Source organism: Fukomys damarensis, unplaced genomic scaffold (genome assembly GCF_012274545.1).
Source record: "Fukomys damarensis isolate Sample0158 unplaced genomic scaffold, DMR_v1.0_HiC HiC_scaffold_13, whole genome shotgun sequence".
In the NCBI taxonomy this organism is placed as follows: domain Eukaryota; kingdom Metazoa; phylum Chordata; class Mammalia; order Rodentia; family Bathyergidae; genus Fukomys; species Fukomys damarensis.
This window is the reverse complement of record NW_022900925.1, coordinates 31,446,289-31,462,699: the sequence shown is the minus strand read 5'-3', so window position 1 is coordinate 31,462,699 and position 16,411 is coordinate 31,446,289.

Below are 16,411 nucleotides of genomic sequence, written 5' to 3'. Positions count from 1 at the left end.
AGAACAAAGAGACCTTTCCTGAATTCAGTAAGGTTGATTGATGGGATGAGCTTGACCCATGAACTTGCCACCTTTGACAGCACTTTTTATCTACAAAAAAGGATTCAGTCTTGGAAGTGTTGGTATCGCCTGTGTGCAGGAAGATCCTCCTGGTGGTTAAAAAAACCTAAAAGCAAAAACGCTGCCTTTCAAATTCCCCAAATATAAAGGTCTTGTAGCTACTTTTGAATTTTAATTGAATTTTTTTTTCTACAAGGCATATTCTGGAAGTTAGAGGTGGCTTATAGTATTTAGTCACTTGCGACAATATTTTTGTCTGCTACCCATTAAACAAAACCCAGAAAAAACTAATACAACCACTATGAAAATCTTTATGACAATTCTTCAAAAAAATAACTAGAAACTCCATTTGACTCAGCTATTTCCATTCTAGGTATCTTCCTGAAAGAGGTGAAGGCATCATAATTCAGGAACACATGGATACCCATGTTTATAACAGCACAACTCGTAATAACTAAATTTTAGAAGTGACCTCTATGTCCTTCAAAAGATGAATAGATAAAGAAAATATATTACACACAATGGAGTACTATTCTGCCATGAAAAAGAGAAACTTGAGTCATTTGTGGGAAACTGAATACACCTTGAGACCATTCTTTTTTTCCCATTGAGTTTATTGGTACCTTTTAAATATACAGTAAATTAACATTTATCATTTGAATCTTGTACCTTTACATGACATATCTTGGCTCTCACTTTTTCAACATACCCCTGTCCTCCCTGAACCCCCCACCGTTCCCTATTTACAAAGACTCCATTGCCATTTTTTCATTTTCTCATATTAAGTGAAATAAATCAAACACATAAGCTAAAATATCACATAGTTTCTCTTATCCAAGAAACCAAATTACAAAGAAAGAGCAAAATCAATGATAGACAATAGGAAGTAGGAAGATAGATCTTCCTCAAATTGGAAGGAAATCAGCAGGCAGAGAAGGGGTGAGGGAAGAAGAGGAAAGGAATTAAGATGTACTAATGCTACCCAAAGAATGTAGACATTGCATACTGCAAACAAGTACTAGTCAAAATAAAAATAAATAAAATTTTTAAAATTTTAGGAAACAGAAATTGATAGTACAAGAAAGAAGTGAGACATAAATGTCGAAGATGACACAAGAAAACTAGTTTAGAAACATTTCAGTTTGATGAAAATTATTTTGAACAAGAGATCTTAAAATTTAACTTAACAATGCCGCCTTTTCAACATAATTTATGAGTTGGTGCCAAAAAATTAGTTATGACTTCTAAAAACTGTGAACATATCTATGTTTTTATCATCATATTTAGGAAGTGATTCTAACTGAAAAAAGCAAGATATTTGGATTTCCTTTTCTCTACTAAAAGCTTCATTACATTTACACACCTACTGTTATACTCCAAAGAGTCAGTATCTCAGTTTTCCTCAGTATTTTGCTCAGGACTGGTCTTTCTCTCTAGGTCTTAAAGACAACACTATGTGTTGGTCCACTTGCTTTATTGCTCTCTTATTAGAAGATGAAAACATGAGAAAGAAACAAACTATTTCCTTGGCTGATGTTAGTAACAATGAAGTTAATTCCAAGCAAAACAAACAAACAAACAAACAAAAGTTACATGGATAGCTCCATTGTAGCCTTCAGTAAAGAACTACTACTACTTTCTGTTGCCACTTTTTTTGGTGGAGATGAAGGGTCTTAAGCAGCGGTCTCCAGATCTATGTGTCAGAATCCCCTGAGACTTTTTTTAATTAAAAAAAGAAAAAAAAATTAATGTCTAAGTTCTATCTATACCAATTACATCAAAATCTCCAGGGTTGAAACTTAAGCTTTGATATATTTTTTAAAGCAATTTAAGTAATTCAAATGCTGGGCTAAATCTCAAATCTACTGTTAATCCTAAAAGTCTTTCAGCAGCAACATTATTTTAATTATTTTTACACTTCTATGTTATGGAAGTCTGTCTGATAAATAAGGTTATAGAGATTATTTACATAGTGGGTACAGATAGACAAAACAATTTGTTCCCATAAAAAAAGGTTAATTAAGCAAGTTAGAGGCTCTACAAGAGTGATACTGGAGAAGCACCTTTATGTTTTCTCTGTAATTGCTTGCTATCTATTGTAACTACATGTGAGGAAGCAGCTAAACTATAAGTTGAAACTTTAGATTCTACTCTTCCCATAAATCAACATTTCTTTTTATGTGTGTTCAGTACTTTCCTCAAAGAAAAACTCACTTCACCCTTATGTAAAAACTGGACTTACATCAAATATACTAAGGGAAAATACAATGAGCATTTTTTTGTAACCAAGTGACTTTTCTGTTTACTACATTTTCATGTCTCATGTTCCTATGATTTTACAGAAAGCAAAAAGGAGTAGGTCCAAAGTTAATGAGAAAAAAAGGTGTATTACTTTTAATCAGAAAACATATTCATCCATCCGTCCATCCATCTATCCATTCACAGAGACATTATTCAAAGTGGGAAGGGAGATGTTACCAAAGACTCCTGCAGTGGGTCTCACTCTCCTGTGAGACAATACAACACATGCTAATAGTAATAAAGAGAGAAACAAGACTCAGAGAGAAAACTGGATGTTGGGGCTGATCTAAGCTGCTCTTCTCAGCAAAGACAAAGGGCAGCAAAGACACCCAGTATTTACTGATTACAAGTGTGGGAAGAAAGTGAGCAGGATGTGCTTTGACAACATCTAGCAATATGGTGTAAAGCATCTGGAAGCATCTGGTGATAGCTGATACGCAAGTAGGACTATAAAAGGGGGAAGCACTGCTTGTCTGGCTTGGAAAGAACAAATTGTGCTGAGACTGGGTCACAATTAACCAGAGCCTGTTAATACTGAGCAGAGATATCTGCTACACTTTCATTACATATGAGTAGATTCTGGTAATCTAGATAAGAAATGTTTTCCAAACCACACACCTACCACAAAAACAAATGCCAAAAGTTTCTGTCATGATTCCACGAGGAACTTGTATATTCTACTCATCTTTCCTGGGACTTAATTGATAATCCATTGCCATGTTAATGAAAATACTATGGTCTATTCCGAAACTGACAATCTATTGCTTTTGTAATGAAAATCTTATGATCTTCTAAGATCTTTTTCTACTTTCTATTTCAGTCCCCTCTACTACTAGAATTAAAGTCATGTATTTCATTTTGAAGACATTCACTTAAAAAAATTCATCTAATGTTTGCAAAATTGATACATTTTTCAAAAATATCTAAAATACTCCTTACAAATGTAAGCATCTTCTTATATGTATCCAGACCAACATCAATATTTTACTTTTTAATATCAAAGGATATTTCTATTGTGTTTTTCCCATGCTTTGTTTTAAGGGTGTTCATTCCTTTGGCATTATGTATTCAAATCAGTTTGTACTTTCAGTTACACTACTACACAGCACAGTAAAACTTTGTCAAATTTATGGTGCTAAACAACTAGATGAGCAATATTTCTGTTCTAAAATGAACCTATCATATACATGATATGTGTGTGTGTAGCAAAATGTACCTTGCTAGTAGCCACAACAGCTAGACAAGAGAAAGAATTAAAAGCAATAAAGATAGGAAAGGAAGAAGTTAAACTGTCATTATTTGCTGGAGATATGATACTCTACATAGAAGACCCCAAAAACACCACCAAAGACTTCTAGACTTAGTTGAAAGATTCAATAGAGTAGCTGGATACAAGGTAAAGACTCAAAAATCAATAGTCTTCTTGTACACAACAGACTCATTGAAAGAGAAATCGGGGAAACAATATCTTTCATAATAGCATCCAAAAAAAAAAAAAGAAATATGTAGGAATCAATCTAACAAAGGAAGCAAAAGACTTCTACATTGAGAACTACAGAACTCTGAAAAAAGAGATTGAAGAGGTTATAAGAAAATGGAAAGATATCCCTTGTTCCTGGGTAGGAAGAACCAATATAGTGAAAATGGCCATACTTCCAAGACTGCAAAAACAGATTCAATGCAATCTCTATTGAAATCCTAACAGTATATTTCAAGGAACTATAAAAAATAATCCAAAAAATCATTTGGAACAAGAAGAGACCTAGAATAGCAAAAGCCATTCTAGGCAATAGGGACACAGCAGGGGGGAATCACAAGCCCAACTTGAAACTATAATCCAAAGCCACTGTGATTAAAAACAGCATGGTATTGGAAAAGAAATAGACCTGAGGATCAGTGGGATAGATTAGAAGATGCAGAAACAACTCCAGACACACTCAAATACTTCATCTTGACAAAGAAGCCAACCATCCTCACTAGAGGAAAGATATTCTTTTTAATAAATGGCGTTGGAAAAATTGGATTTCAACTTGCCGAAATTAAAACCAGACCCCTGTCTTTCAGCATGCACTAAACTAAAATCCAAGTGGATTAAAGATATAAATATTAAAACAGAAACACTAAACTTCTTGGAAGATATGCTAGGTAGAACCCTTGAAGACCCTGGTATAGGAAGAGAATCTATGAACAAATACTCAGTAGCACAGAAACCAGCAAAAAGAATCAATAACTGGGATCTCATCTTTTTAAAAAGCTTCTGCACTGCAAGAAAAACCACCACCAGAGCTAAGAGATAACCTACAAAGTGGGTAAAAAGTTTTACCAGCTGTTCTCCAAAGGTCTACTCTCTAGAATACATAAAAAACTAATATAAAAAATAATCAGTCCCCCCCCAATGTAAAGACCCAATTCAAAAATGGACATCTGAAATAAGCAAACAATTCTCAGACAAAGATGTAAAAGCAGCAAATAATTATATGAAAAAAAATGTTCAACATCATTCAAGAGATACAGATGAAAACAACGAGATTCCACCTCACCCCAGGAAGAATAACTGTAATCAAGAAATCTACCAAAAAAAAAAATGCTGGCAGGGTTTTGGGGAGAAAGGAACCCTTCTTCATCATCGGTGAAAGTGCAGGCTGGTGCCATCACTGTGGAAATCAATATGGAGATATCTTAAACAAGTAGGATTAGAAGTTCCATATGACACCAGATGCGTCACATCCTATATTGCTCAGGACTCTCTCCGTCATCAACTAGAAATTATTCACTTTGGTTAATTCCCATTGACTGCATCCTAAGCACTTTCGTTGTCCGTTTTGACTGCTTAAATGGGAGCCTTCCACCTGTTGCTATATTTTCGGTACTGTATCATGCATCTCCCCAATGCAAGGGTCAGTCCATTTTCCTTTCCCTGTTGTCTTTGCTCAGGTATCTGTTCATTGGAGGCACGAGATCAGTACTTCTTCCACGTGACTGTACCAACTAGGGTATGCGACGGTTGTATTTCATCTTGGTTTACATCCCACAGGAGGTATATTTTCTCCTGGTAGAGGCTGCAGCAAAATAGTTGGCGTGTGTTTGCACGCGGGTTTCTCTCCAAGTGGCAGAGCAAAAAACTTTGGTCGTAGGAAAAATTGAAGCCTGAGAATTGACCCCTTTGTGTACCAAATCGACATTCTGGGCAGCTAGTTTTATCTTTGCTTAAACTAGTATTGATCAAACTATCAAAGATGGTGTTAGAGTTTAAACAGCTGTTCTCGAATCCCCACCAAAAAGAATGGCTTGCATTTAAATCTTTAAATCAATCCTCATCTCGTTGCCTAGCTCAGCGTTTTAGAGGGCAAAAGAACTTGATTAATTTTTTCAATCTTATTTATCACAAAAAAGTCTTAAAAGTATTTGAGTACTCTATCCTTTGTCACTCACTCTTTAGTTTATTACTCCAGTTACCATCAGTCTGCGCTCTTTGACCTTTGTCTACAGAAATGTGGTTTTCTACAAACCTTTTTTTAGATGAAGATTCAGAAATTGGTAAGAGCTTTGTGAAATATTGAAGGGCTCTGCCGTAATCTGAAGCTGATTTATCATGATCATAGGGAAAAATAAAAACAGCAACAAAACCCTTCTGAGAGAACTTGTACAAGACCTTATAACGGCTTAAACTATTCTTTATTACAAGAGAAGTGATTGCATTATTACATGAGAGAAATTAGAGCTTGGGGTTTTTGGAACGAGGACATTCTTAAATCTCACAGCTGAAATACGTGTAGGGCTTTAGCTGAGATTGGGAAAGCTTTTAGACTTGTATTTCTTAGGTAAGCCTAGGAAGGTTTAGCTTAGAGCTGCAAATAGGTCAAGGCAAGAGAGTGGTATTAATTATAGCTAAATCCTCCAGAGAACTCTACTACAAAGCTATAGATATAAAGGTTAAAATAAATTCCACAGACTTACAAGATTCTTTATTTATACTTATACAGTTGCAGAAGCATTCAGCATAAATCAAGAGCATGCTTTAATTCCTCCTTGAAAAATACAAGTATTTAATGCCATCCCTGATCCCACATGATTACTACAAGATTATACTTTTTCATTTTATTTGTTCTACATGCGCTTATTTTTACAATTATTTGCCACTTTAGACTCTTCACGGCTGCTGCTGCTGTATTAGGTTGTGCTTTGAATGGAAGGCCTAAAATTAAACCCTATCCCCTGATCTGTCCATCTCTAAGTATTAAAAAGATTTAGTAAATCTTGGACCTGTATAATCACAACTATAAGCTACAAAGGGTGGGATAGAAAAACCCCCCACACATTCCACTCCAACATAAAGCTGCCCAGCTGACACGCATCTGTGGAACTTGACTTTTCCACCCTGGACTATCATTAATCAGCCAAAACTTAGCACCAGTGAGCTTATCATATGTAAATAGAAAAAGAAATATTAAATGACATGGAGAACGGAAATAAAGGCAGGATATCAAGGTGGCTTTGGGAGAAGCATAAACAAATTTAAATAGGGAACTTTCTAACTTTCTGACTTGTGTTCTCCAGTGATTATGAGTGACTAATATTTAACAGGTGGAATAGGAATGCTAAAGTCCTGATATATAGACTGTGGCATATAACAAAGTATTTTGCCCCATTTTCTCTGACATTCAGTTGCCCTGCTACAGATTCAGTTTATCTAAGCCCATGGTCTAATTCCATCTTATTTATAAACAGAATTGGTTTTCCATTATTATACAATGACCTCTGAAATAAGGCAACAAAGGTGTCAATTATTCTGTTAAGTTGAGCCCTTCAGTGAGAATTGTCCTTGATTTCAGAGATACATTTTACTAGTAATGATGGATGTTTGTCCCATCTTGCTAAAGAGTATCATGGCATAATCTCAATCAGGGCTAGAAATCTGCTGAAGTTATAAAGAAACTAGAAAGTTTTTACAAGTAAAAATCAAGAAATACCCTTATAACTCTGTAGCATTATGCTTGGAATTTCTCATCTCCCTGCCCTCCGTGTCATTCAGCTCTTACTCTACATTTTTCCTCTGTAGACATCATAACTCACAAGTGATTATGTCAATGTTGCCATAAAAAAATGGCCCCTTTAACTTGATCGATACTCACTGTAAAATAAGCTTATCTGCGTACATGACACCACAGTTTTGATTTAACAGATTGGCTGTCCTACTTTAGTACATCATATGAGCACATCGGGATTTTTTTTTTTATAATATTTGCCTTCTCTGCTATTTGCTGAATTTTGACCACTAACAGCCTCTGTGCCATTCTGTTTTCTCATTTTTAAAAGTCTATGTAGTATTATATTTTCATTGGTTCCTCAACTAAAAAAACACAACAAATTAGTTACTTAATAGTTGTATCAGATGTATGAGTGAAGGAAGTGGTAAAAAGCATAACAATTGTAGAATCTTTGATCTAGCCAGTGTTCTCAAATAAGTTTGGTTATTCTAAAAACAACACAAAACAAACAAAAACCTGTCTAACCTGAAGAGTGCAACATATACATCTGAAAATCACTGTTTAGAAGTGTGGCCCCAGAAGATCCTTATTAGATTTCATTGTGTGGTTAGGTGATTCACTGGTTAGTTTATTTCTACTTTGATTTTTGCACTAATATAGGAGAAATTCAACAGTTATCTTCAATTTCCCAGCTGGTACACTTGTTGTTTTTAGGGTAGAATAGGAACTTTTCCTTCATGCAAGATAGACTTAGGTAAAGGAATTTATCACACATAAGAAATGTAATGTAACCTAGGAGGTGAAAACGACTCAGCTTTCTGTCCCTAAAAATAGTTAAGGCAATTAATTTAGAAAAGGTTCATTTGGTTCACACTTTTGGAGATTTGGGACTAAGATAAGTGTTCCCTTACATTTGGGCCTCTGGCAGAGATAGCACAGCACAGCAAAACTGTGCAGGAGAAGATTGCTCACTTCATGGTCTGGGCAGTAGATGGAGGACCGAGCAGAGATGTTAAGGGCCTGTTCTCATGCTTTAAGAATCTTCCACTAAGCCTCACCTCTCAAGGTTCCAATTACACCCAAAAGCACCATCTGGAGGACCAGGCCTTTAACACATGGACATTATTATATTATATCATAATTATTGTATAGTCGGTACTGACTGGTTGAGTTTCACTCTGAACCAGGTAGTGCTGTTAGGTTCTCACTACCCCTACTTATCCCACACATATTCAGCCTTGTCTCTCCCTCATATGTTGTTAGAAATGCTCTATTTTGGGTCCAACTCCAGCCATACCAAATTAGAGCTCGCCACTGAAATCTTCAGAAACACTGGTCCAGTTCATTTCTTCCCAAAGTGTAATGCAAGTGCAGTGAATAATAGAATGCAGCTAAAATAGATCCTTGGATCCTGTAGCTACCCAAGAGTTCTATTTCAATATATTTGCAGTACAGACTTAGATATTCACTGACACTAAGTTATTCTTAGGGGCTTCTAAACTGTATCGTTTATGTTGCGCACAACTGGCCGATGTAGATGGTTGGATAAGCAGAATTGCCAGAATGTGAAATCTCTCTTGGATGCACAGTTTCCAACTGGATGAAAATAGACTTTGTTTCTTCGTGGTGGCTTCGATTTGTTAAAAGCATACAATGTGTCAGAAAGCCTGAATCATATTTAATGTAGCATCAGAAAAGAGATTTTATTCTGTGAGACCACCGTGCTAAAAAGTTGGTAACTGTGGTGCATATGTGTGTTGACTATTGATGATGATATCTAATTCAATGGAAACCAGAATCTCTGGTCATACCAGAGATCAATGAATTTATATATGTTCGTATATATTATTTTTTTTAGTTTTAGTAAAAATAATTTTTATAATAAACATAATGTGTCCAAATATAAGTTTTACAACAACCATGTAGAGTAAGATTTGTAGTTATCATAGCTCTGCAGTCAAGGTTTACATTCCATGGAAGATGACTATGAAACTTTTGTGGTTAAGGGCAGAAAATCACAGAAGATTTCAATAAACTGATGTTTCTAATTAAAGTAGTTGGTAAATATTATGATTTTGATATATTCTTTGAAGCCTTCAAAATAAATCTTTTCTTTGCAATAGGCAATTTCTGAAAGATAATTACCTTTATTTTACAAGTTTGGTAAGTGTTATAACCAATTTTTATGTCTATAAAGAATATCTTTCCAAATAAGATCACACACATAGATTCCAGGTAGAAATGAATTACTTGGGGATAGGGTACAAACACAGTTGGTATTCTTAGAGATATACAAGAAATATACAAGTAACTCACTAAATGTTCACCCTTATTTTTTTCTTTGCAAAATGTGATTTTTAATACATTTTAAGTATCACAAAATATGTGACAGGGATGTGATTTCATTAATATTAGAGGATAAAGTGAGGGCATTTACTTTATATTGGTAAATAAACTGGGTCATGGTTTGCCTTCATGTTGGCAAAAATTCTCTAAGTTTTAGTGATCATCACCTTGTTATCTTCATGTTCAATAATCCACTGTGTGGAAGTTATGGATTAGAAATCAAGGAAGTTTAGCTTCATACATGAGTGCAACTTTGCTTTCATGTAAACAAGAGACAAAAAACTCTTATGGAATATAAACTAATGAAAACATTTTTATTAACCTGGTTTATTTTTGGCCTTTATATTATCAATAAGGTGTACTATATATAAAGTTCAAAATTACGTGACTAGCTATAATTAATCTGCTAATTAAAAAGTGAGCTCATCAATTTTATAGTTTAAAGACAATATTAAATTAATTATTATGAATCTATTATTATGATAAATAACATGGGTAAAATAAATACTAGATACAAAATAAGCACGAAAACAAAAATGCAGTTCTTAATGGGGAAGAACTATAGATGGATAACGAAGTCATTTCCATAAGGTATTTGAGCGTTTTAGAAAATGAATTGTTAAAATTTAGGGTTCTTTGTGTGAGTGTCTACATAATATGTTGGCAAATTATAAAAGTGTAAGGTTAATGAAAGACAAAATTGAAGCCTATAATAAGGCAGTGTGAATCATTTTGCTTTGGGTTTTTTAATACATAGATTTGAATTGAAATTTTAGTGCTTTCAAAAAAGAGATATAGGATGGGCGATTTAGCTCAGTAGTTCCACCACCTGCCTCACAAGTTCAAGGTCCCAAGTTTGATCACCGGTACCAGAGAGACAGAGAGAGAGAGGGAGAGGGAGAGAGAGAGAGAGAGAGATCTATCAAAAGAGAATTATTAATCTTCTGTCGATGAGACAAATTTGAGCATGTATTTGAGCATGTGCTGCTTCTGTTTGGAACTCATGAGAAAGTACCAGTTTGAAGACATGCAAGCATAGACACTAAAATTATCCTACTTATATGCCACAGGGAGCACTAAACTAAGAAATTAATTTTTAAAAAGTGTCATTTAGAGATGTGGCCACTCATTCTAAGCCAAACTGCATAAGGTTTCCTAAGGAGGAAAAAAAAAGCCTGACTATGATGCATGCAAAATAAGTGATTACAAGGAGATGACAAAACAGTACACGATGTGAAAAGCACTATTTTACCCCCAAAAATGTGGAAAGAAAGGCTTTAAAATGTGGCTAAGGAATATAAAAAAATTAAATGATTAATTTTGATAAATAAATAATTCATAGATAGGTAAACGTATATAAATAAGGCAAACTGAAAGAAATACCATAAAAAATAGAATAATTTGGAATGGACTCAAGGAGTTTAAAAAAAAAACTGTGGGTAACAAAATTAAACTAGATAAGTTCATAGTAGTTCAACTTTCTTCTTCCTGAATAAAACCTTAACGTTTTTAGAAGCAGACTTCCAAAGTGGTTGTGCATAAAATTCTACAGGGAGAGCAGTTTTCTTTAGCAGTTTGATCTCACTCAGAATTTTGAGTGCTGTAGAAAAGAAAAACATGAATACTAAAAGTTAATTTAAACAAACAGATCAATTAATATTAATAAACAAATAGATTGAAAAATATGCAGGAAATTTTAAAAAGCACCAGATAAAATAAGCCAATCATAAAACCAGTGATTATTTACAGGGTTTAAAATCAGAGTATGGATAAAAGATGAATATATTTTAAAAGAATAATGAAGATAATAATTTACTTTCAATTTTGTTAAATCAAATACACTTTGGTAAAAATTGGAATATTTTGAAAAATTTAGTGAATGCCAACAATGGCAATATAAATAAAATAACCAACTTTAATCCATTAAATATGACAAGACTTTTACACAAAAGAAATGGTGGGAACAAATTCCAATTTTCCAGTTAATCACAACAGAATTGATAGATTAAACCATATGTTAGAAACAATAAAAGAAATTTTAAAATGCAGATACATATTTGCACAAGTGACGTACTTGACAAATGAGGGAGAAATATTTAAATTAAAATGATATAAAAGTTAGGGCTCGGGATTTAGCTCAGTGGTTCCGGCGCCTGCCTTGCAAGCACAAGGACCAGAGTTTGATCCCTGGTACCAAAAAACAAAAATGGTGCTAACACATACTAAAATTAAATTTTAAATGTTATTGAAGCAAAACATTTTAAAGGATTTTTTTTATTGTGACAAAAGAATGCATTTTTACAAAATGATGTAACAATTTGAAGACTATAAGCACCTAACAAAATGCCTAAGAATAAACAAAGCAAAAGGTACCAGAATATAAAAGGGGAAAACTAATACATTTTACCTCATCCCAGTTAACAAATTATTGAAAAGTCAGACATAAGAATTTGTAAGCCAGAGACTACTTCTCATAATGCAGAAGAAATTATATGCTCTCATGCACAGACTGCCAGCAAACAATCAGTACAAAAACTACATGAAGTTCTAAAAAGAATATAACTACTCAAAAAAAATTGAATTAATAAATTCCTCACTGAATCCAGGCAAGAGTTTATCCTTCCAAATCTGCGATTACAATCAAGTAAGAATTGTGAAATTGTGACTCACTGGCCCAATAGTCTGGCCCAATCTTAATAGCAAGAGCTGTTGGAAAACTGCAAAAGAAAAACTTACATCCTCTTTGGATAAAGATACTTCAAACAAAACAATTCAAAGTAGGAGACAGATCAAAATGTAAAGTGGACATCTTGCCAGAAAACTAGCCCAGAGTGGGACTCAAATTTGAGCACGAACTGTTCACATTCTCGGATTAAAATAAAAAAAAACTTACATGTAAAGGGGGGGCTCTGGAGAGAGAGCAGAAAAACAAGTAGGAGCAAGAGACAAATCTTTTCATGATAGACAGTACTGTTTGGAGCCAGATATAGGACTTCGAGGATTCTAATCTGTCATCAACTCTAGCAGCAGAAATCCTGAGCTAAAGGAGCACAGGGCTCAGAGCTGGCACAGTTACAGGAAATCAAGGAGGAATCGCTAGAAGCAGGAAGATCACAAAGAGGAAAAGCCTTGTCTGTGCTCAAATCCTTGGCACAAAGCAGACGACAGCGAGCCAGGGAGAAAAGCACAAACTGGAAGGAATAGAAACAGAGCAAAGAATCAGCAGCTACACGTCAAAGAGAGACCGCAGCTTGAACCCAGCTAGATTGCAAAACCAAGAATTCACAGAGTGTAGCAGAACCAAGGACACCTACAATCACCAGTAATTTATTAGATGTGGATGTGGACAGATAAGAATCATTCATTTTCAGGCAAAATAACAATCCACGATACTAACCCCAGTGACAGTGAAAGTAAAGGCAAAGACGCCAGTGTGTACGTATGATAAGTATGTTTACAAAATGAAAATAAAGGCAGTATGAATAAATATACAAAAAGAACTAAAATTCAGAAGTAAATATGCTACTGAAGAACTTAGAGTCACAGAAAAAAATGATCTTTAGATGGAATCAGTGTCAGATTAGGAAAGTAGAAGGAAAACGAGCTTCAAAATAGGTCACTGGAAATTACTTAATATAAGAACAGAGAGAAAAGCACTGAAAAAAATTTAGACACTCCAGACCTTATAGGAAATATATGCATGCCAACCTCAGAATAGTAGACTGAAACAATAAATAAAAGTAGAAACCAACAAACAAAAATGAGAAGAAATTTGAAATATATGTGGAGAAATAATGGCTGAAAACTTCCAAATGTTAAGTAATAGATTTTAAATAATCAATAAATATTCAGTAAAGTTAAATAGAAGATACCATACCTAAGTTAATCACTGTTAACTGATAAAAGCCAAATAGATAGAAAAATCTTGGAAAGAAAATGATAGATTATACAGGAGGAAAAATAATGAAATAACACTGACTTGTAATCTCAATTTCTGGCAGTACAAAGACTAAAAAACTTCACAACTACTGAAGAGGGAAAAAAGAATTTTCAGCTTAAAATCCTATATCTCAGTAAGCTATGACTTTAAAATAATGTTAAATATATTTTCAGATTAAAATATTTTTCAAAACAAACACCAACTGTTGTCACTGCAGCAGTAATACAGAAAAAGCTAAAGAGAGATCTTTTGTCTAAAGTGAAATAGCACTCAAGAGAAACTCAAATGTCTAAGAAGGGATGAAGAGCACAAGAAAGGAGAAATATGCATGTTTAAGAAATATATTTAGTCAACTTTATGTAATATCTAAAAAGGCAGGTAGATTATAGAAAAAAGTATATGACATAACATAAGTGCTTTATAACATGCTAGAAATATATGACAAAAATATTAGAAATGGTAGGGAGTGGGCAGCTGCAATATTAGAAACAAATTTCTTATATTTTGTCAAAGATAATTCAGAATTGACACTAAGCAGTTTAATATGTATTTTAAGAAACGTTTTATATATTTATATATATTTAACAAAAATGGGACAGGAACAGGCAAACAAGAGAATGTAAAATAGAAGAATGTCTGAACTAAATAGAATAGTATCAATGATTACATTTTAAAATATTTCAAACACTCAATTCTCAATTCAAATGGCAGAGATTATCAGACTGGATTTTTTTAAAGCAGGAACAGGAAAGTTCTATCTATAAGAGAGCTCCATTTCAAATGCAATAATATGAATAGGTAGGAAGTCAACTTCTGGGGAAAAAATATACATCCAGAAAGTAGGCTTTGAAAAGCTGAAATGCCTATATTAACATTAGAGAGATTAGGCTCTGGCAAGAAATCATACTGAAAGCAAAGAGGTGTTCTTCATAGTTCATTTTCAAAGAAGATTTAACAATCATAATACATATACTGTACAACCACTAAGAGTTTTATAATCTAGCAAGCAGCAGCAGACAGAACTGAAAAGGAAGCTAAACTTAATTATTAGTGAGAAATTTAGCACCTCTTTTTAAATACTAGAATAATTAATGAATGAATTAATTGAAAAACAATAAATTTAAGGATATCTAAGTAACAGCATCAATTGCTTTAATATAAATGACATTTGGAAGGAAAACATTGAACAGATACTTCACCCAAGAAGGTGCAAATATGCATAGGAATCTTGAATTATTAGACATGCATACTTTAAGCCATGGTGAGATTTCCTCTCAAACCTACTGGAATGGCTAAAATTAAAATCTTAAAGATTTAAGAAATTATCACTTACCTTTTTTAAATTGTATGGGTGCAATTAAAATATAAATAATGATCACATTCATCGTAAGGAATTTGTACCTGTGCATGATATATCTTGATTCCTCTTCTTTTCCAGTTCCTGTCCCCTCCTTTCAACCCCTTTTCCCCCTTTATTTACAAAAGCCCTGTTTCCATTTTTTCCTGCTTTTCTCACTTTCTTTCTTTTTCCTTCCTTCCTTTCCTACCATCCAGTTCCCCCTTCGTTTTGAACAATTTTTTCTTATTCACATTGTCTATTCTACGCTTTGGTCTCTACTTACACTTTCAGTTTCTTACACCAGAGAGACAGTGCGATATTTACACGTGTGTCAGATTTATTTCACTTCAATGTGTGGCTTCAAGGTGCAGCCATTTAGCTGTGTGTCTCAAGTTTGTCCTTCTTTATGTCTGATCAAACAAGTTTTATCAAAGATGTAGTATATTCACCTGCAGCTGATGGAAATACAGACTAGTACACCCACTTTGGAAATCATTTTGCCAGTTTTCTTTAAGTAGAAACATAGATTTAGCTTATGATCTTGAGATTTGTTCCCTATGCACTAAGGGAATGGAAAAGACAGAAAGGAAAAACACCTTCAACACAAAATGTGTAGGTAAATTTTCATTGCAGCTTCATTTCTAATGACCCCACATTTTATATTCAAATTTAAAGTGACATAAAACTGAAAAAATTGCCATTTATTCATGTAACAAAATACTAGAAAATAAAAAAGGAACAAATATCGATACATGAAATAATTTGGATGAATTTCAAAAGCATTATGTTAAATAAGTCAAATACTAATGATTGCAAAGTATTTGATTTTACTTACAAAGAATACCAGCAATGATGAAATTATTATGATAAATCAGAAATCAGATCAGAAAAAAAATTATCTGTAGGCAAACAAGAATAATATAAGGATTTTGGGAAATAGTACAAAACAGGCAAAATGCCAATTTCATTAATCCCTATAAATCTCACAATGCTATAATGTATTCATTGTCAAGGTGGATGAAGATTGGTTTTGGAGGGACAAGAATTTTATTCTTTATATGTAGACCAGTTATTCATAGTATAGCAAATATATATTTGTTTGTTTGTTTGTTTGTTTTGTTTTGTTTTTGGTACCAGGGATTGAACTCAGGCCCTTGTGCTTGCAAGGCAGGCTGCGGAACCACTGAGCTAAATCCCTGGCCCTAGAAAATATATAATATATTTTTGGTTTAAAATTTCATTGATTGCTGTGAGTAATAAGTACCAAACTTTTTCAGATCTGTTTGGAGAGATGATAATAATAAAAAAAAAGATTGAAAAGAACTGCTGTACAGTGCAATGAATTTAGAAATTAAAGATATATATATATATATATACACACACACACACACACACACACACACACACAGAAAATATACGAACTATTTAAACAAAATA